Source organism: Monodon monoceros, unplaced genomic scaffold, assembly GCF_005190385.1.
Source record: "Monodon monoceros isolate NGI ecotype Baffin Bay Population unplaced genomic scaffold, NGI_Narwhal_1 Super_Scaffold_5, whole genome shotgun sequence".
Classification (NCBI taxonomy): Eukaryota; Metazoa; Chordata; class Mammalia; order Artiodactyla; family Monodontidae; genus Monodon; species Monodon monoceros.
This window is the reverse complement of record NW_021703782.1, coordinates 83,208,849-83,229,653: the sequence shown is the minus strand read 5'-3', so window position 1 is coordinate 83,229,653 and position 20,805 is coordinate 83,208,849.

Below are 20,805 nucleotides of genomic sequence, written 5' to 3'. Positions count from 1 at the left end.
TGTGTGTGTGTGTGTGTGTGTGTGTGTGTGTGTGTGTGTGTGTGTGTATCAAATCACCATGTTGTACACCTTAAGTATATACAATTTTTATTAATAAAGACACAAATCTTTCAATACAAAGTCAAAAGGAATACTTTTCCTAAATAATGTGACCATTTATTCATAACATTTGGTCCATAATGTTATGATGGAAATAAAGTTTATAGATAACCTGCAATGTTCTAAGATTAAATAATATAATACATGCAAAATGTGTCTGTTCATAATAGACGCATAATGAATGTAAGATTTCTTTGGGGGGATTTCTTTTTTGGGTTTTGTTTTTGTTTTTGTTTTTTTCTGGCTGTGATGGATCTTCGTTGCTGTGCACAGGCTTTCTCTAATTGTGGCGAACGGAGGCTACTCTTCGTTGCGGTGCACAGGCTTCTCACTGCGGTGGCTTCTCTTGTGGAGGAGCACGGGCTCTAGGCACGTGGGCTTCAGTAGTTGTGGAGCGCGGGCTCAGCAGTTTTGGCTCACAGGCTCTAGAGCTGTTCTAGAGCTGCTCTGCGGCATGTGGGATCTTCCCGGACCAGGGCTCGAACCCTGCATTGTGTCCCCTGCATTGGCAGGAGGATTCTTAACCACTGCACCACCAGGGAAGCCCAAATGTAAGATATTTTTATCACAATGAGTTCACATTTATGCTGCACTCATCCATAGACAAAGCAAATACTCATATTCTAGTAAGCCTCAGAATAGAATCATCTGATCTCACTTAACAAAGTTAATCTAAGGGATAGAAGTTAGCCCTCAAATGTATACTATACAGAGATTCAACGAAGGTGTCTATGTATCACCTAAAAGAGGATTTTAGTCAAACAGAGTCTGTATCAAAGGAGGAGATAATTCTATATTGCAACATTTAAATTCAGCAGTGTAACATACTGATTAATAGGATATTTTCCAGAGGCAGCTTCCCTGAGTCTGAATCTCAGTTCTGCTACTTACTAGACATGTGTCCCTGAGCAAGTTATCTAATCTTTCTGAGCCTTAGTTTATTTCATCTAAAAAAGGAGGCTAAAAATATTAACCACCTGTGATGGTTAATTTCATATATCAACTTGACTAGGCTATGGTACCCAGTTGTCTGGTCAGGTATTTTTTTAGACGTGATTAACATTTAAACTTTATAATGGGGGCAAACTTCATCCGTTCAGTTGAAAGCCATAAGAGAAAAGACAGATCCCCCCAAGAAAGAAGGAATTCTGCCTCCAGCCTCCCTTCAGATTCAAAACTATACCAACTCTCTCCTGGGTCTCTAGTCTGCCAGCCTGCCCTGTACATTGTGGAATTGCCAGCCCCCAATTCCTTAAGGTCTCTCTTTCTCTTCCTCTCTCTCTGTCTCCCTCTTTCTCTCTCTCCAGCAGTGCTGTAAAACTCTTTATTCTGATATCTATTTTGACTGATATTAATATAGCCACTTCAGCTTTCTTTTGATTATCGTTATCAGGTTTCTTGTTTTCCACCCTTTTACTTTTAATCCATTTGTGTCTTTATATTTAAAGTACATTTTATGTAGTTAACATATAGTTGAGTCTTGTCTTTTTATTCAGTCTAACAATTCCTCCTCTTAACTGGGGTGTTTAAAGTATTTCTTTGTTTAGCTCTACATTTACATATGGTATCATTTTTCTTCTACCTGAAGGACTTTCTTTCATATTCTTGGAGTACAGTAGTCTTTTTTTCACCATCTTTATTCTTGAAAGATATGTGCGCTGGGTGTAAAATTCTAGGTTGGCAGTTTGTTTTTGTTTTTTTCAGTATCGTAAAGATGTCACGCCACTATCTTCTCACTTGCATTGCTTCCACCGAGAAATCTACTGTAATCCTTATCTGTGTTCCTCTATATGTAATACATTTTTAGTCTGGCAGCTTTTAACATTTTCTCATTTTCTTCACACTGAGCTTCTTGTATTTGTGGGTTTACACAACTGGAAATTTTTCATTACTTCTTCAAATATTTTTCTGGCCCTCCCTTTTCAGAAACTCCAATTACACATACTTAAAGTAGTCACACAGCTCACTAATGTACTCTTAAATAATAATAATATCATTATTCCCTTTTAGCCCTCTGGGTTTCATTTTGGATATTTTCTACTTCTATGTCTTGAAATTCCCTAGTCTTTTCATCTGCAATGTCCAGTCTGTCATTAATTCCATCCAGTGTACTTTTCATCTCAGACACTGTAGTTTTCATCTATAGAAGTTCAATTTGGATATTTAAAAATATCTTTCATGTCTGTATTTAACATGTTTAATCTTTGCTCTAGCTTTCTGAACATACAGAATGCAGTTATAACTGTTCTAATGTCAACCTCTGCTAATTCTAACATCTGGGTTAGTTCTTGGTTAGTTTTAATATAGGGATTTTTCTCATTACAAATTATACTTTCCTGCTATATGCCTTATGTAATTCTTTTAAACACTTTTTTTTAAAAATTTTATTTATTTATTTTTGGCTGCAATGGGTCTTTATTGCTGCACGTGGGCTTTTTTTTTAGTTGCAGCAAGCGGGAGCTACTCTTCGTTGCAGTGCGCAGGCCTCTCATTGCGGTGGCTTCTCTTGTTGTGGAACATGGGCTCTAGGCATGCAGGCTTCAGTAGTTGTGGCACGCGGGCTCAGTAGTTGTGGCTCACGGGCTCTAGAGCACAGGCTCAATAGTTGTGGTGCACGGGCTTTATTGCTCCACAGCATGTGGGATCTTCCCAGACCAGTGCTTGAACCCATGTCCCCTGCATTGGCAGGTGGATTCTTAACTGCTGTGCCACCAGGGAAGCCCAAAGCCTTATAATTTTTTACTGGATGTCAGACTTTGTGAATGTTATCTTGTCTGGTGCTAGATTTTTTTGTGTGTGTCAAAAACTATTCTTGTACTTTGTCCAGAGTGAACTTGGAAACAATTAGACCCTTTTGGACCTTGCTTTTAACATTTGTCAGGCAGAACCAGAGCAACACTTAGACTAGGGTTAATGATTTCTCACTACTGGGGCAAGACTTTTCTCAGTGCTCTATCCAATGTCTCATGAATTATAAGGTCTGGCTAGTGGGAACAGGCACTATTGCTGGCCCTATATGAGTGCCAGCTACCCTTCCCTGTAATCCTTTCAGGTTGTCTTTTTCCTATGCCTCAGTAGTTTCTTCATATGCATGTGCTAATCAGTATTCTCTTGAATACTGAAGAGGGTATCTCGGAAGATTTCCACAGTTCTCTGTACATCTCCCTCCTCTTTGATACTCTGCTCTGTAAACTCTAGCTATCTTGATCTCACCAGACTCTCATCTTTGTCTTCTCAGCTCAGGAAGTCTCCTGGGGTAGACATGGACCTCCCCCTCTCTGTACCATGGCATGGAAATGCTATCAAGTCAGCAAGCTAGGGAAATTGTAGGGCTCACTGCAATTGTTTCCTATCTCTCAGAGATATCTCTCCTCCTCATGTACAATGTCTTGATTTAGTTACTTTAGGCAGAAGGGTAAATCTCATCTTTGCTAGTCCATCTTGGCCAGAATAAGTCCAATGTTGTAAAAAATCTAATAAGATAATGAAAGAAAAGTGCTTGGAAAAAGTACAATGAATGTTAGCTATTATCATTATCAGAGTTTTAAGCTATTTTGATTATACTTTTAGGCAAACTTCCTCATTGTACAAACTAAGTTTTCACAATATGAGGAAAGTATGGAGCAATGAAAATATTAATAGCAATAATAATTGAATGCTGTGCCTTAAATTAATTGTCCATTTAATTTCAGTTCAACACTATAAAGTAAGGTAATATTATCTGCATTTTATAGATGAAGAATCTGAGGTTCACAGAGGTTAAATAAATTGTTCAAGGTTAAGCAGCTACCAAGTGGTAAACAGAGAACAGAGCCAAGGTCTGTCTAACCCCAAAAAGCCCAATCTCTTAACCTTCATATATCACTGCCAGATCACTTCTAATCAACTGTGAAAACATTCTTGCTTCATAGACTCAAAGACTTTGGAAAAGAATTGAATAAAACTGTATTTTAGTGTTATCATGGGTTTTTATAACTATTAATATCAGAAAGTCATTTCCTGAGGAATTCCTTATGTTATAATGGTAAGGTTTCAGCATGACATTCTTGAGCTTGAAGTCCTCACACATGGGTGAATAACAAATTCAATGGTGATGTTTACTCTTCTCAGAGCAAAGAGATTTGCTGATAAGACTGTTAACACATCAGTGGAGAACATGAGTTCCAGCTTCAGTAGTGCAAAACCCAAAGGTAATAAGAATGATTTAATGAAGTTGTCAGTTAACTACAACAGAACAAGATTAGGATTAAGGGGCAAGGACCATGTATGCAATTATTATACCAAATAACTCACTGGATGTTTCTACCAGTTGATATGGTAGCTACTGTAAAATATTCCATTGTTTCCATAAATATGCCATACAAAAAATTTAACTTAATACATTCTATGAATTTAAGTAAATTTCAGACAGATTTTGTCACATGAAAATGTAAGATTTCTAAAGCCTACGCTTAATCCTTAAATAATATCAATATCTTACTTATTAGTTACTTCTTAGTAAAGAAATTTTTAAAGAAAAAGAGGTCCCCAGAATTCTACTGTACTTTTGACTTAAAAAAATTAATCCATATATGTGGATTAAAAAATTGAGCAATAAAGATTTAAAAAATTTAAGCATTCCTTCTCTATTCCTCTCATCCAAAACCTCTATCCCTTCAGTTCTTCTCCCAAAGGTAACTATAATTAATTTTTGTTGTGTTCACTTTCTAAAATATATATAGAGAGAAATTTACTTCTTAAAATCTGTTAAAATTACTTTCATTATTTTTAAGACATTTTTGAACAGATTATATCACCACACACATTATAATTTCTACCACTAATTTAATCTTTATCAGTTATTTTCCATGGTAATATTTCCAAAATGTGCAGGCAAAATGTATCAGCTCTGGAAACCAAACACAAATATCTGAGCTTACACTGAAATTTAAATTGCTGGTAAAAGTGAGAAAATTGAGGGTGCACATGCTTCAGTGGTAATCACTACAGTTGGACCTGTTGAAGGAGGCACAGGGAAGTTCTGTGGTAACTGAGTGAACTGTCCAAGTCTTTGAAAAAAAGCACTGTACCATCTTATCAGGTTTCCTGATTATAGTCGATAAAACAGTAAAAAGATCATCTATGAAAACCTGGCATCCTTTATCTTTTTCCCTTTATTCTTTTTATCAGCTTGTTTCTCTGTTGTTTCTTGCAAGTTGCTTTCATTTGGGCTTAGGGGATTTTGTGAGATTCTTGTCTTTTGTGATAGCCAATTAACAAACTCTAATCATAATGAGATACGGTTATCTATTTGGGAATCACTCTTCCTTTAGACATCTTGACTTATTCTCAAGACTTAGATTAACCTGATCACTGATCTGAAATTTATGGACCTACCTGAACTAATTCTATCTTTTGCAAATATTAAGAAAAAGTGGGACTTTGGTCATGGATTTTATTCTTAATTGCCATAATTTCATACTTATTTTCTCCTTTGAGAACCAACAAGAGATTTTGTGGAGAGAAAGGAAAAAATGGGGGAAAACTGAAGAGTTCTCTCCACCCTTCTTAAGAATAAAACTGCAAGAATGGGGATGTAGAGGATTTCTGCTGAATAATCTAAAAAAGTAAGTCAAGAAAGAGGCTAAGAAAAACTCAGTCCTGGTACTATTTGGAGTCTGTAATGATTAAGGATATAATTTTGAAATGTCTTTAATTCCCATACTTATTTCCATTTTTCTCTGTATACCATCCTGTAGTGATCAGCAGTAGAACATCCAAATAAAAAGTATCCATGTGCCTATTTAAAGGGAATTAAGGATACTACCTAACAGGTAAATAGTGTTCTATCTCAGTGTTCTCACCCAGGTGGTTGCCTGGGTTCAAAGTCTGATCCTGTGACTTAGCACCTGTCTTCAGACAACTTATATAATTTCTCTAAGTTTTGGTTTCCTCAAGTGTAAAATAAAATAATAATATTTAACTGACACAACTGTAGTGAGGATTAAAGGAGAAAAATGCACCTAGAACAGTCAGTACTTTGTAAAAAAGGAAAGAGACAAAGAAAGGAATCTAATGTTTATTTTATGCCAACTATTGCCAGATATTATTTATGTTTCTTATATGCATGATTTCTAATTATCACACTAATAGCCAAGATGTTTTCATCTCAAATATTAGGAAAGAGAAGCTCAAAATGGATAACTGACCCAAGAACAAACATCTAACAATTGATGTAATTAGGATTCAAATTCAGGTGTTTCTAATTTTAAAAGTTTTCTTCCCATTATACTAGTGTCTCCCAAGCAGGGCAAACTCATTGTAAATATGGATGTAGTTCTTACCAGGAGATGGCATTAATCTTCATAGGGTTATTTGTGAATGTTTTAAAAAGACAAAACATGTAAAGGGTTTAGGCCAGTACTTGACACATACTCTTCATCATTATCACTATGTCCCACTTTGCTTCCTAAAACGGTTGTGGAGAATGGGATTCTGTCCTCCATCCCGCCATTGGTCAGTTTCTGATGAGCTTTCTTTTTAAAGTATATCAGTTGATCACTTGACTCATGGGTTAGATAATGAGGAATCCTTGTTCTATATTAATACCACACACAAATATAACACTATAAGTAAAATAGAATGTATGATGTAAAGTTTAATATTAAATTTTCCCAAATACATACATACCCCAGCTTACCCTGTTACTTCAAATGAGCCAAGTCTAAGGGAATATATTCAAGTGAAGGAGCTATCTTTGCAGATTAATAGATTAATATAAAAGTATGAGGAAAAAATATAGAGTCTATATTATTCAGTGTATCTGAATTTTTTTCCAGCTTTATTGAGGTAGCATTGACATACAATATCGTGTAGCTTAAGGTGTGCAATGTGATGATTTGATACATATAATATACTGCGAAATGGTTACCACAATGAGGCTAGTTAACACATCTGTTGCCTGACATAATTTCCATTTGTGTGTGTGTGTGTGTGTGTGTGTGTGTGTGTGTGTGTGGTGAGAACATTTAAGATCTACTGCCTTAGCAACTTTCAAGTATATAATATAGTATTGTTAATTATAGTCCCAAGCTGCATATTAAACCCCCAGAACTTATTCGTTTTATAACTAGAAGTTTGTACAATGTGACCAACATCTCCCCATTTCCACCACCCTCCAGCCCATGGAAACCACCATTTTATGCTCTGGTTTTACGAGTTTGGCTTTTTCAGATCTACATGTAATTAAGTAAGATGATACAGTATTTATCTTTCTCTGTCTGACTTATTCACTTAGCATATTGTCCTCAAGGTCCATCTACGTTGCTGCAAATGGCAGAATTTTCTTCTTTCTCGTGGCTGAATAATTTTCCATTGTATGTATACTGCATTTCCTTTATCCATTTATCCACTGATGGATACTTAATGTTGTTTCCATGTCTTTGTTCCTGTGACTAATGCTGCAGCGAACACAGGAGTGCATATATCTCTTCAAGAAACTGAATTCATTTCCTTCAGATAAGTATCCAGAAGTGGGATTGCTGGAATGTACAGTAATTCTATTTTTACGTTTTTGAAGAACCTCCATGCTGTTTTTCATAGTGGCTATACTAATTTTCAGTGTAACTGAATTTATTACAATGTTTTATGTAAGGTATCTTCTCCTCCTCAAAGGAACTGGAATGCATCTCAGAGCGCCTGATTATTCCTGGTTTCATTTGGTCTCCATCAGTGATTCTCAACTGGGGGCAATCTGACAACGCCTGGAGAAATTTTTAGTTGCCACAACTTAATGGGGAGGAGAGTGCTACTGGCATCTAGTGGAGAGACCGGGGATGCTACTAAACATCCTATGATGCACAGGACAATCCCACAACAAAATATTACCTACCCCAAAATGTCACAAGTACTGAGGCGGATAAACTCTTGTCTAGATCAACAGTTCTCAACCCTGGCTGAACATCAGGATTTCCTAAGGAGCTTTTAAAACTGTCAATGCTGCTTGGATCTCCCCCACACCCAGAAATCAGACCTTAGTGGTCTGAGGTAGACGTGTGTGTGTGTGTGTGTGTGTGTGTGTGTGTGTGTGTGTGTGTGTGTGTGTGTGTGTGTGTGTGCCAGTTCCACAGGTGATTCTAACAACCAGAATTGTGAACCTCTGGTCTAGATGAGGCTAACTACTTTAAGTAAAGAAATGGAAGAGATAGTTATAATGAGAGGAAATTCTTACTGGGATTTTGCCAGGATTCCTGCTCTGTCTCCACCCTCCCCAGTTGTGCCAGGATAGTCCTAACTTTTACCAGAGACCTTATTAGAATTCACTTTTTGTTGTGGCATTTTCTCAAACAGCCTGTTTACTAATAGGAATAAATCTCATTTAAATTAGCCAGACTCAAAAAGCAAAAGCAGACAACTGGATCATGGCCCGTACAAAATATTCACTGCTAGCAGCACTGCATGTATGGCTTTTACCTGCAATCCTTGCTGTGAACAGCCACGTGGTTATTTTTTTTTTTTTCTTCGCCTCTGAAATGTCTTTGATAACCTCTCTTAACTTGGATCTGCAATGTTGTTGCAGATCTTCCTGCAAATTCATCCTGTCCTTGACTCCTTCTTCCGAGGCTCTCTTTGGCCCACTGCTTAATTACCTCCAATTCGTCCAGAAACAACCCTCTTCCAGCTAAATTTTCTCATGTGACCCTAAGTACAGAAGAATGTGGCATTCCCATTCAATAGTCGTGGTTCAGAATTCCTCCAGGGTCTCTTCTCTATACTAGAAATATCTTATTAAATTACTACTGTTATTGTTTAATGGAAACTCAAAATGTGTGGGAAAGAAAGAGGTTATTTAATTTCCTTAATTTAAGTTTCTCCACACAGATTAACTTAGAAATCTCATTAGGCTGAGTGAAAGATTTAAAAATATACTATGGAAGATGATCTCAGGCACATTTGTAACACGGCTGATGACTGGGAATGTTTCACAATAACTGTACAGATCACTCCCTCCTCCAGATATCAGCTTTACTATCGGCTGCTGGAAGTGCAATTTCTACCAAAAGAGCAAGGTTACCTTAAGTTATGTGACAAAATGTTTTTAACTCCCAGAAATAAAGGAAGCTGCTTTAACGCATATCATCTGTAGATTTTATTTCCTCCTCATGTAACATGCTTCTGCAGAGTAAATAGAAAACTCCTACACTATATGGAACTTTCACATTTTCTGTTTTTAAAAATGGCAAGTGTAAATGGGAGAAGCAACCTAGTTAGAAATTCCCGAGCTCTATTTGTTACCGTATGGCAAAAGTAATCGCAGTAACATATATCAAGGAGAGTAGCACATTAAAAATAATGTGATTTGTATCATGAAAGTATTGATCATCAGTGCCAAAGCGGCAAAGAGAATCTGAGGAGCATTTGAACGAGAAAAAACTTGGAGTAAATAAACACCTACACTCATAGATCACAAAGGAACTCTCCCTTTCTTAGCAATTCTCTCTCTCAACTCCCTGTATTAGGTAAACATGAAAGGCATTGCATTACAGCAGAGGTCTATAAAAATTTTTCTGTAAGAGGCTAAATAGTAAATATTTTAGGCTTTCAGGGCCATGCTCTATCTGTCACAACTCTGCCACTGTAGTGTTAAATCAGCAATAGACAACACATAAGCAAATGGGCTTAAATGTACTACAGTAAAACTTTATTTATGAATACTGAAATTCGAATCTCATGTAATTTTCACATGTCACAAAATACTCTTCTTGTTTTTTTCACTCCTGTAAAATGTTAAAATTATTCTTAGTTCACAAGCCATACAAAAAGAGGCAGTGGACCTGATTTGGCCCCTTGGCCCTAGCCTGCAACACCATGGCTCACTGTGTTAGTATTTCTTTTCTATCATTGAATCGGGGGCACGGGGGGGTCTGTTAAAAATTAATTGTTGGAAAGAATTTATGGGACTTCCATTTCTGTCACTAAGGTAGAACAGAGATGCTGAAAACATTCAGAAACTAACATGTGAAAATGCTTGCTAAAATTTGAAAGTGGGTGGGGTGGGGGGAAGAAATGTTTTAAATAATTGAATGAGCTGACAAGAAAGTAAGGGAATCTGGTAAAGTTAGGATCAGTGTGAACACATATGAAGGAAAAGCAAGCACCAAGTCACTAGGATACCCTGGAGAAAAATACAGACTTTTGGGTGTCTAGAACTTTAAAATACGCAGGAGGCTGGCCACTGCGCTTCTCTAAAAGAAATAACATATTAACAAACTGATATTTAAAACTAAGTGAAGGCGCTTCCTTGGTGGCGCAGTGGTTGAGAGTCCGCCTGCCGATGCAGGGGACACGGGTTCATGCCCTGGTCTGGGAAGATCCCACATGCCGCGGAGCGGCTGGGCCCGTGAGCCATGGCCGCTGGGCCTGCGTGTCCGGAGCCTGTGCTCCGCAACGGGAGAGGCCACAACAGTGAGAGGCCCGCGTACCGCTAAAAAAAAAAAAAAAAAAAACTAAGTGAAGAATTATGCAGAAGATTAGAGAACAGGCAAGGAGTAAATTAGTGAACAGTAAGGCAGATTTTAAGAAATTGCCTAGAATGCTGTACATAGAGAAAAAAGTATTAAAGTGCCATTAAGTGACGGTGGAGGACAAAGGGATAAATTGTAATAATTATCCAAAAACAATTCCAGGATGTCTGCATAATGGATATTACCCATAGTTTCTATGGATCCAAGAGATAACAGAAATTTTTTTTCCAGAATTACTGAAAGATATCATCCATAGATCCAATATAAGCATAATAAATCTGAAGATGTTTTTTTTAATCTACAAATAGACACGAAATGAAAACTCCTCTAAAAGAGAAACTATAAAGCAATTAGAAATTGAAGATAAATGGGATCAAGTGTCCAAATGGTTGGCCTTAAACTGAGGGGTTCAGAAAATTCAGTTTTAGTACCAGAGGGGAAAGCCAAGGATATGAGTATAAATGTTGGTGGGTGGGTAGACGTGGCAGAGGAAGCTTGAAGAAGTTCTATTCTTTTTTTTTTTAATATTTATTTATTTGGCTGTGCCAGGTATTAGTTGTGACACGTGGGATCTTTTTTAGTGGCAGCATGCGGGCTCTTAGTTGTGGCATGCGGGATCTAGTTCCCTGACCAGGCATCAAACCCAGGCCCCTTGCATTGGGAGTGTGGACTCTTAACCACTGGACCACCAGGGAAGTCCCAGAAGTTCTATTCTGAGAACTAATTCTCCATGAAATAGGGAACAAGTCATCAATGGAGAGTAAGGTGGAAGTTGGTGGGGAAATCTGGGAGTTTGAGAAATTATGGAATAATTGTCAGAAGAGTAAATAAAGTAGGAAAAGATATAATGATTGCTAGAAACACTAATAATCTTGAGGTTGTGGTCACGAAATTTAAGTGAGACAATTCAGCTTCAGAAGTACAGGAAAGTAGTAGGAAGAGAAGACTAGGTTTTAGCAAAGTGAAAAAACGAAAGGAATTGATATAAAAATAAGGAAGAAAAAGTTGTATGGAATGGAGTGATGATAATGATTTGGCAAGGTAAAGAGAAAAGTGAGAACGTGAAGCGCGTGAAAAACAATTAAAATGTGATAGAAAATAAATTTTAGGACCCCATGAAATCACATGAATGGAACCAGAACAGTGAATAGCCTGGGAAGATAGGAGGCAGTGGTCAGAAAGTAGCCTGCTTGAAACAGTTTATGGAGGGCTTGTAGTGACCGGCAACAACAAAGACCCTGGCTGAGAAGACTGTGGAAGTGATGAACTGGAGAACGAGCTCACCAAAAAGGGGGGAAATTCAAGGAACTGGGGAACTGCTGGATTTTCCATGTGGATACTGAAATCAATAAGAATTAAGATGGGAATTGTTCAAGGGGTGAGAGTGAATCAAGAGTTTAAATTTTCTAAAAATGAAGGGTAATTACAGGATGTTAGATAACTATAGCATAAAGAGAGTGGGTATGAAAGAGAGGTGACAATAGTTTCAAAGCTAAGTTTTTGTGAGGAAGAATGGAGAATGGTCTGGATGCCTCAGTGGAGGATATCCTATGCACTGTAAGATGTTTAGCAGCATTCTTGTCCCCTGTCACTTAGTTGCCAGCAGCACCCCCGCCCCCAGTTGTGACAGCTAAAATATGTCTCCAGACATGACCAAATTTCCCCTGAGAAGAACTGCCCCAGTTGGTAAGCAATGCTCTATAGCAAAATTTCACACCAAGTTCTCCACTCCATTCAATTCCTCTTCTCCTGTTTTCTCGTGGCTTTCCTAGCTGGCATCCATGACCACCAGTCTACTAAATGCGCTTTTATTAAGGTCACTAATGGCCTCCCCATTGCTAATTCAATGTTTAGTGTTTGGTCTCCTTCATGTTCCTCCCAGCATTTGTCAGAGTTAATAATTCCCTCCTCCTTGAAACACTTTCTTCACTTGGATAACAAGACACCCCACCCTCTTGATTTCCGTATTCCCTCAACGGCAGCTCCTTCTTCTATTCTTTCTGATCTCTGATCTTGTTGAAGTGGCCTAAGATTCAGTCTTTGAGCCTCATCTCTCTTCTATCTTCACTCTTTTGGTGAGTTCATTCAATCTCATAGATTTAAGTACCATCTATATATTGATGACTTTCAGTTTTATGTCTCTTTCCAAGTCTTCTTCACTGCACTCACTGAGACTTACATAGTCCGTTACCTAATTGACATATTCATTTCCATAGCTAATTGGCTTCTGAAATTATATCAGAAATGAATCATCCCATATTTCCCCTAAACCTGTCCCGCCCCACAGCCTTTCTTATCTCCATTCAGTGGCAACTACTTTCTTCCAGTGGCTGAGGTAAAACATCTTGAGTAATCTTTACTCCTCTCTTTTTCTCCCGTGGCACCTCCAATTCATCAGAACATCCCGTTGGCTCTACTTTCAAAACAGCCAGAATATAACCACTTTCCATTTCCTTGGTCTCACTCTAATCCAAAACACCATCTTTTGGCATCTGAATCATTTTAGTAAGGATAGGAGGCAACAGCTTCCCAGCTGGTCTCCCCTCACCTCACCCTGCCCCGTACTGTCTGTTTTAAATGCAGCAGCCAGAATAACCCTTTAAAATAGGTCATGTCACTTCTGGGCTCAAAATCCTCATACAGCTTCCCATCTCCCTCAGAGGAAAAGCCAAACATGTTACTATAGTCTACAGAGACCTAAACGATTTCAGCCCGTGTTATTTCTTAGAGTGGGTTGTATAGTATTCTCCCTCCAATCATGTCCATTTAGAACCTGAGACTCTGGCCTTATTTGGAAATAGAGTCTTTGCAGATGCAATTAGTTAAGATGAGATCTCACTACATTAGGGTGGGCCCTAATCAATGACTGATATCCTTATAAGAAGAGAAAAAGAAAACAAAGACATGGACACACAAGGGTAGGGGATGGTGGAGAGAGAATGCCATGAAAGCAAAGACTGGAGCCATGCATCTCCAAACTAAGGAATGCCAAGAATTGCCAGCAACCACCAGAAGCTTGAAGAGAGACATGAAACAAATTCTCCCTCAGAACCCCCAGAAGGAATCAACCTACCGACACCTGTATTTCAGACTTCTAACCTCCAGAACTATGAGAGAATAAATTTATGTTGATTTAAGCCACCCTTAAAATAACTTTGTGATGGGTGGGGAGTAGCCAAGATGGTGGAGTAGGAAGACCCTGAGCTCACTGCCTCCCATGGGCATACCAAAATTACAACTATTTATAAAGAAAACTATTGATGAGCAAAACTGGAAGACTAGCAGAAAAGATCTACAACTAAAGATGTAAAGAAGGGACCACAATGAGATGGGTAGGAGGGGTGGAGAAGCGGTATAGTCAAGACACAAACCCTGGGTAGGTGACCCACAAAGGGGAGGGTAATTACAATCTCAAGAGGCTCTCCTCCAGGAGCCAGTGGTCTGAGCCCCATATCGGGCTCCCCAGCCCAGGGTCATGCACTGGGAAGAGGAGCCCAGAATGTTTGGCTTCCAAGGCCAGCATGGCTTACTTTTAGGAGGCCCAGAGGGCTGTGGGAAATAGAGACTCTGCTCTTAAGTGGCACACACAAAATCTTACACACTCTGGGGTTCAGGGCAGAAGTAGTCATTTGAAAAGCACCTAGGTCAGGCCCGCCTGCTGATCTTGAAGAGTGTCCCAGAGAGGCAGAAGGCAACTGGGTCTGGGCCTGGGGATATAGACACTAATGACAGCCATTTGGTATAGCTCCTATTATGTGGACACTGGGGCTGACAAGCACCATTTTGGAATCCTCCCTCTAGCTTATCAGCACAGGAATCCAGTCCCACCCACCAGCCTATCAGCACCAGTATTGGGACACTGCAGGCCAAGCAGATAGCGAAGCAGAGACACAGCCCCACCCACCAGGAGGCCTGCTGCCTAAGAACTCCTGAGCCCACAGATGCCCCAGGACACAGCCCCGCACATCAGTGTGCTGGCACTAACACCAAGACATCCAGGACCCTGCAGCCAGAGGCCCAGGACCCAGTTCCAATGACCAGTGGGCTGGTACTGGCCACAGTACCAGCCTCACCCACCAGTGGTAGGCACCAGCTCCAGGAACTGACCTCACATACCAGCGAGTGGGCACTAGCCCCAGGATCCGCTAGACCCCAATCCCACCCACCAGCAGGCAGACAACAGCCTCAGGACAACCACAGCCCCTCAGGCAGCCATCTTGGATTCAGCCCCACCCACCAGCAGGCCGACACCAGGTTTGGGCCATGCTGGATGACACAGCCAGCCGTGTTAGAAACTGGCCCCACCCACCAGGGGGCCAACACCAGCTCCAGGGCTCCCAAGGAACCTGTAGCCAAAGACCCGGGAACCTGGCTCAGCCCACCAGTGAGCCAGCGCTAGCCCCAGGACCCCCTGGGGCCTGGACCCAACCATCAGCAGGTCTACACCACTTTGAGACATTGTGGACCCCTCAGCCAGCTGCCCCAAGATCCAGCCCCACTCACAAGCTGGCCAACACCAACTCTGGGACACCCCAAACCCTGCAGCCAGCCATGCTAGGAGCTTGCCCCACCCACCAGCTGTCTGACATCTGGGGGATCTGGGACCCCCAGGCCCACAGCCACCCACTCCAGAACGTGGCTCTGGTCACCAGTCGGCCAGCACTAGCCCTGGGGCCCCTGGGGGCCCACAGGCAGCAACCTTGTGATCTGGCCCCACTCACCAGCAGCTGGCAGCCTCCACACAAGGCAGGGCCTGCCAACCATCTAACGGGAATGGGGGCCAGCCATGCCCACCAGATAGCCCACAGTAGTCAGCCTGCCGTAACAGGACTCACACAGCCCAAACAGAGTGTACCCTAGAGCATATAGCTCTGGTGACAAGAGAGGAGTGCACTGATGCACAGGACATCCCCTATAAAAGATCACTTTTCCAAAGTCAGAAAACGTAACCAACCTATCAAATACATAGACATAAAAATAGCAAATCGGGCAAAATAAGGCAACAGAGCAATATATTCCAAACAAAGGAACAAGATAATACTGCAGAAGAACTAAGTGAAGTGGAGATAGGCAAGTTACCTGATAAAGAATTAAAGGAAATGATCAAAGAACAGAGGAAAAGAATGGATGAACACCATGAGAAGTATTTAACAAAGAGTTAGAAGACATAAAGAAAAACCAGAGCTGAAGAATACAATAACTAAAATTAAAAATATATTAGGGCTTCCCTGGTGGCGCAGTGGTTGAGAGTCCGCCTGCTGATGCAGGGGACACGGGTTCGTGTCCCGGTCCGGGAAGATCCCACATGCCACGCAGCGGCTGGGCCTGTGAGCCATGGCCGCTGAGCCTGCGCGTCCAGAGCCTGTGCTCTGCAACAGGAGAGGCCACAACAGTGAGAGGCCCACATACTGCAAAAAAAAAAAAAAAATACTAGAAGGTATCAAAAGTAGATTAGATGATACAGAGGAACAGATAAGTGAGCTGGAAGACAGAGTAGTGGAAATCACTGAAGCTTTACAGAAAAAAGAATAAAAGGAAATGAGGACAGTTTAGAGACTTCTAGGACAACATCAAGCATACTAATATTTGCAATATAGGGGTCCCAGAAGGAGAAGAGAGAGAAAGGGCTAGAGAACATATTTGAAGACTTAATAGCTGAAAATTTGTCTAACCCGAGACAGGAAACAGACATCCAAGATATGGAAGCCACTTAAGCGCCTATCAATAGATGAATGAATAAAGATTATGTGAGATATATATCTATATCTACATACATAGATATAATGGGATATTACTCACCCATAAAAAAGACAACATGCTCTTTATGGACCTAGGGGGCATTATGCTAAGTGAAATGAGTCAGAGAAAGACAAACACTGATTTCATTTATATCTGGAATGTAAAAAACAAAACAAATGAACAAACATAACAAAACAGAAGCAGAGTTAAAGATAAGGAGAACAAATAAGTGGTTGCCAAAGGAGAGGGGGTTGGGGAGAGGAAAGAAATAGGGAGACTAAGAGTTACAAACTTCCAGCTGCAAAATAAAGGAGTCACAAGTAATGAAATGTACAGGGTGGGAAATATAGTCAATAACCAAGTAATATTTTTGTATGGTGACATATCACAACTACACTTACCGTGGTGATCATTTTGAAATGTATAGAAAAAAATCACTGAGTTGTATAACAGGAACTAACATAGTATTCTAGATCAGTTATACTTCAAAAACAAACAGACTCAAAAAAAGATCAGATTTGTGGTTACCAGAAACAGGGAAAGTGAGGGGCAGGGGAATTAGATGAAGGCAGTCAAAAGGCACAGCCTTCCACAGTTATAACATAAATAAGTACTAGGGATGTAATGTACAGCATGATAAATATAGATAACACTACTGAATGCTATATTTTAAAGTTGTTAAGAATAAGTCCTATGAGTTCTCATCACACACACAAAAAAAACTGTTTTCTATTTCTTTAATTTTGTGTCCATATGAGATGATGGATGTTCACTAAACTTACTGTGATAATTTCATAATGTATGTGAGTCAAATCATTATGCTATATACCTTTAACTTACACAGTGCTGTATGTCAATTATAGCTCAATAAAAACTGGATGGAAAAATAACTTTGTGGTACTTTATTATGGAAGGCCTAGGAAATTAATACACTTCTTTAATCTCATCTCCTTCTACTCTCTCCCTTGGTCATTCTACTCCACCTACAACCTACTTGCTAGTCCTTCAATACCTAGGCATGTTCCTGCCTCAAAGCCTTTCTATTTTCTGTTTTCTATCACTGAAACACCCTTCCCCTAGATGTTTGCATAACTCTTCCACTCCTTCCTTGTGTCTGCTCAAAAGTCACCTTTGCATGATGTCTGATATACTTAAAACTGCAACAGCACTCCCTTCCCTCTTCCCTGTTTTATTTATCAACCTAGAAGCTTTCACCTCCCAAGAGTCTATGAAATTTACTTATTTTTAAAATCGTCTTTCTCCTTGTACCATAACATAAGCACAAGGAAGGCAAGAACTTTTGTCTATTTTTTTTATTGACACATCTCCAATGTCCATATCTGTGCTTGGCACATCATAAGATTAGTTTCTCCAATGCTGTTTACTTATTTCAATCATTTATTTGTATCAGTTTATACTCACACAGATGGATTTTATACTTTTGGTTATAATACAATACCACATTATCTACTTTTTTGCTCAAAATGTTCTGGCTTTGGCCTTTGGGAGCTCTTTCAGGTTGGCTCCTGTGTCCCATTAACATGGTCCCATCCTCCTGTTTTTCTGAGTACTTCCTTACTCTCTGGCACTATAAGATGCTCCAGGTTCATGCCATATTTTCCTTGCCCCAGCCCTAAAATCAGCCATTTATCTAAGCATGGTGGGAAACTTTATTATGTTTCTCAACCAATGGAAAAGAAAGAAGACAAAAACTAGCAAAGATGTAGATGTGAATGGCAAAATAAAGGAACTTGCTCTGACAGACATATACACAGGATTCAACCAAGAGTTGCAAGCTTCACATCTTTTCAACCATAGTAAAAATATTTATGAAGAATGACCAACTACTAAGCCACATGTATAAATAAAATTCAAAAGATTTGGAGAATTGTGTCAATCAGACACATTTGTTGAACCCAATGCAATAAATTTTAAAAATCAACTATAAAAATACGGCTATTCAGTCTTACACAGTCATGGAAATTTAAAAGCATTCCTCTAAATGACTCATAGGTCAAAGAAGAAATCATAATGGAAATCTGGAAATATTTATAAGTGAACAATGAAAATATGTTCTACTACAGCTTGTTGAACGCAGCTAGGTAGTACTTAGAAATATGATGCCTTAATTGCTTTCATTAGGGAAAAAACTTCAAAATCAATGATCTAATAAGCATGCAGAGTAACACATGAGGAAAAGATCATCAAAATAAAGCCAAAGCTAGCATAGAAAAGAAATAAAGGTTAGATCAGAAAATAATGAAACAGCAACCAAACATGAAATAAAGAGATCAACAGAGCAAAATGTTGGGTTTTTTAATAAAGATAAATAGAAAGAGAAAAGATTAATGAAGAGAAAATTAGAGCATGTAGGAGAAAACAGTGAAAATACTAGTAATGAAAAAGGAAATAAACCACAGATGTAGCAGAGACTAAACAGATTAGGCATTATGAACAATTGTTTTTAAAACATATGAAATGAACAAATTCCTAAAAATATAACATATCAAGACTGTTTCCAGAAGAAATAGAACATCCCAATACACCTATATCAATTAAAGAAACTGAACCTGCTTAAATCTTCTTATCAAGAAAATAGGAAGTTCAGGAAGAGATATGGGAACATATGTATATGTATAACTGATTCACTTTGTTATAAAGCAGAAACTAACACACCATTGTAAAGCAATTATACCCCAATAAAGATGTTAAAAAAAAAAAAAAAGAAAATAGGAAGTTCAGATAGAAATTTAGGTAACTTCTACCAAACATTCAAAGATAGGTATTCTAATCTTATACAAATTCATCCAGAGAATAAAAAGAAAGAGGGGTAGAAGCAAGATGGCTGAGTAGAAGGACGTGCTCTCACTCCCTCTTGTGAGAACACCAGAATCACAACTAGCTGCTGGACTATCATCGACAGGAAGACACTGGAACTCACCAAAAAAGATACCCCACATCCAAAGACAAAGGAGAACCCACAATGAGACAGTAGGAGGGGCGCAATCACAGTAAAATCAAACCCCATAACTGCTGGGTGGGTGACTCACAGACTGGAGAACACTCATACTACAGAAGTCCACCCACTGGAGTGAAGGTTCTGAGCGCTACATCAAGCTTCCCAACCTGCGGGTCCAGCAACAGGAGGAGGAATTCCTAAAGAATCAGACTTTGAAAGCTAGTGGGATTTGATGGCAGGACCTGGACAGGACTGGGGGAAACAGAGACTCCACTACTGGAGGGCACACACAAAGTAGTGTGCGCATCGGGACCCAGGGGAAGGAGCAGTGACCCCAGGGAGACAGAACCAGACCTACCTTCTAGTGTTGGAGGGTCTCCTGCAGGGGCAGGGGCAGGCTGTGGCTCACCGTGGGGACAAGGACACTGGCACCAGAAGTTCTGGGAAGTACTACTTGGCATGAGCCCTCCCAGAGTCTGTCATTAGCCCCACCAAAGAGTCCAGGTAGGCTCCAGTGTTGGGTTGCCTCAGGCCAAAAAACCAACAGGGAGGGAACCCAGCCCGACCCATCAGCAGTCAAGCAGATTAAAGTTTTACTGAGCTCTGCCCACCAGAGCAACAGTCAGCTCTACCCACCACCAGTCCCTCCCATCAGGAAGCTTGCACAAGCCTCTTAGATAGCCTCATCCACCAGAGGGCAGACAGCAGAAGCAAGAAGAACTACAACCCTGCAGCCTGTGAAAGAAAAACAACATTAAAAGAAAGACAGACAAGATGAAAAGGAAGAGGGCTATGTACCAGCTGAAGGAACGAGATAAAACCCCAGAAAAACAACTAAATGAAGTGGAGATAGGCAACCTTCCAGAAAAAGAATTCAGAATAATGATAGTTAAGATGATCCAGGACCTTGGAAAAAGAACGCAGGCAAAGATCGAGAAGATGAAAGAAATGTTTAACAAAGACCTAGAAGAATTGAAGAACAAACAAACAGAGATGAGCAATACAATAACTGAAATGAAAACTACACTAGAAGGAATCAATAGCAAAATAACTGAAGCAGAAGAATGGATAAGTGACCAGGAAGACAGAATGGTGGAATTCACTGCTGCGGAACAGAATAAAGAAAAAATGAAAAGAAATGAAGACAGCCTAAGAGACCTCTGGGACAACATTAAACGCAACAACATTTGCATTATAGGGGTCCCAGAAGGAGAAGAGAGAGAGAAAAAAGCAGAGAAAATATTTGAAGAGATTATAGTAAAAAACTTCCCTAACATGGGAAAGGAAATAGCCACCCAAGTCCAGGAAGCACAGTGAGTCCCATACAGGATAAACCCAAGGAGAAACACGCCGAGACACATAGTAATCAAATTGGCAAAAATTAAAGACAAAGAAAAATTACTGAAAGAAGCAAGGGAAAAATGACAAATAAAATACAAAGGAACTCCCATAAGGTTAACAGCTGATTTCTCAGCAGAGACTCTACAAGCCAGAAGGGAGTGGCAT